The sequence below is a fragment of the Mus musculus genome, chromosome 3, assembly GCF_000001635.26.
Source record: "Mus musculus strain C57BL/6J chromosome 3, GRCm38.p6 C57BL/6J".
Lineage (NCBI taxonomy): Eukaryota > Metazoa > Chordata > Mammalia > Rodentia > Muridae > Mus > Mus musculus.
The window spans coordinates 76,882,988-76,885,773 of NC_000069.6; the positions used below are offsets into that span (position 1 = coordinate 76,882,988).

The window sequence follows — 2,786 nt, forward strand, 5'->3', positions numbered from 1 at the left end:
TTGGTTGCCCATGATTTAATCCCAGTGCTTGTGAAACAGACGGAGGCATATCTCTGTGAGTTCAAGACCATGCGTATATGCAGAGTGAGTTACAGAAGAGCTAGGACTGTTACACAGAGAAACACTGTCTGGAAAAAAAAATCAAACAAATAAATCAATTACTCTAAACAATACATAAACAAACAAATAAACAAGTAACCAGGCAGTGTTGGTTCATGTTTTTAATTCTAAAACATGGGAGGCAAATGCAGGCAGAACTCCAAGTTCTAGGCCAGTCTGTCCTACAGAGTTAGTTGTAAGATAGGCAAGGCTAAAAATGGAAACCGAGTCTCAAAACCAAACCAAACCAACCAACTAAGCAAACAAAAATATAACAAAAATCCAAACAAACAGACAAAATGTGCCTTTAATTACTATTGTTATAGTTGATGAATATGAAAGCCAAGTATCAAGTATTTTCTTGGACTTTAAAATCTGTCTCTGAGTTATAAATTGATAACAGAAAAGAGTAATATGTATAGTCTTGAATATTACAGTATATTACAACAGAAAATGTAGAATAATTCTACTTTTGTTTGAGTTTAAATGCTTAAAATGAGTCATTAATCATAAATCAATAAATAATTTGGAGAATATATCCCATTCTTTCTCTCTCTCTCTGTCTCTCTCTCTCTGTCTCACTCTGTGTGTCTCTGTCTTTGTCTCTCTCACTTGTCTCTGTCTCTGTATCTGTCTCTCTCTCTTACTCGCTCTCTTGCTCACCTGCTCTCTCTCTTTCACGGTTGTGTGCTTGTGCACATACTACTTAGTCATGATAATAATATGAGCAACTTTGCTTTTTCACTCAAGAAAAACAGAGATGAAAATAGAGATGTTGTAAAAAGACTTGGCTGAAATCCAAATTACCAGGAACTACATTGAAAGCATTCCAAGAATCTGGAAAATTCACAAGGGATGAATAAATTTGTTCACCTAATATCTTACAAAAATTACATGTAGGAGGTCTGAAAATGTAAGCAGGCAAATTGCAAATATATTGAAGCAGTAATCATGGCCTCAAACAGAGAAAAGTCAAGGTCTTCATGGATTATCTGAATATATATACCCATATATGTGTGTCTGTGTGTGTATGTATATATATATATATATATATATATATATATATATATATATATTGAGATAGATAGATAGATAGATATAGATATTTAAAGAAGATATAATTTCAAAATTTCTCAAACTATTCTACACAATAGAAAAGAAAGGAGCACTACCAAAATCATGGCATATGTCTAATATTACCCCAATATCTTAATTTCATAATCACATACTAAAATAAAAAAGTATAGACCAAACATATATATAAAATTCTTCATAAAGTACTGTAAACAGAATTTAAAAACACAATAAACAGATAATACACACTGAGCACAGGATGAAGGGAAGCCTTTTTGCCTGCTTCCACCCCTCCAGTGGGGCATTCATAAGAACTGAGAACTTAATCTTCCAAAATTTCAGAAAGACCATCTTATGCCCAACCTTCCACCCTATTTCCCACAAAACAAATGCCCAGCATTGTGGGATACAATTCACATAGACATCTTGCCTACAACAACTGCAGGATGGGAGGGAAACCAGCACCAACAGCTGGGACTCGGCATCCTCTGTCATTGTAATTCCAAAGCCTCCAAAGCCACCAGATAAGCAACTAACACCCTATATGAGGTACAACATAAAGGTCTGGGACCAAGGCTTACAACCCTGATCTAAAATAGTGGAATATTAACAAGATTGTTTGTAGCATATGATGAGATCTTAATGATGAAGAGAAGCAAGAATATTTAAATGGACATAAAGCAAAAATGATATGGTACAATGACTCTCTGAAGGTCTATCAAAATTCCCCTTAGTACTTTGCATATTTTATAACAAAAAGCATGCAAGAATACATTACAGGAAGAAAGTCTACAAAGAAAGTCTAGAATGGAGAAAGGAGAACATCATATGAGCATTCAGCCTGCTGAGGATCTGGATAACTACAATGATGGCTTTTCAATGAAGCACACAGCCACTGCCCATTTCCAGAGAAACCACCGCCTCCCTCAACAGTGAGATCCTCAGTGAGAGTGTGGTACCTCGTGTGGAGTTGGTTGTCACAACGGCTAGAATGCAATTCCACAAGCAACAGGTCTAGTCTTTAATGGTTAGTCAGAAAAAAATAGAAGCCAAGCTTCTTCAGATAGAGGGACAATACCAGAAAAAGAAGAGGAAATTCCTAGAAAGCATAGACTCTTTTAACAACAGCCTTAAAATGATATGTGTTCTGAAGGTGAAAGTAGAGCATACAAACATATTTCCATCTTTAACAACAAAAATAACAGGAACATTGGTCCTTAATATCTCTCAAAATCAATGGACTCAATTCCCCAATAAAAAGCCATAGGCTTACAAATTGAATAAGTAAACAGAACCCAACATTTTGCTGCATATAAGAAAGATACCTCAGTTACAAAGAGAGTCAGTGTAAAATGCTAGAAAATTATTTTCCAAGCAAATGACCCCAACAAACTGGAATAGTTATTCTAATATCCAATAAAATAGATTTTTAACCAAAAGTTATAAGAAAAACATGGGGAAGGACACTTCATATTCCTTAAAGGAAAAATCCACTAAGATGAACTCTCAGTCTTGAACATCTATACCCCAAATGTCAGGGCACCCACATTTGTAAAAGAAACATTACTAAAGCTCAAAGTGCATACTGAACCTCACACAATAATAGTGGGGGA

The 2,786-nt window shown here is 35.1% G+C and overlaps 1 pseudogene; it reads left to right on the forward strand.

Moving 5' to 3' along the window:
* On the forward strand, positions 1,509–2,341 carry Gm19231 (predicted gene, 19231; annotated as a pseudogene).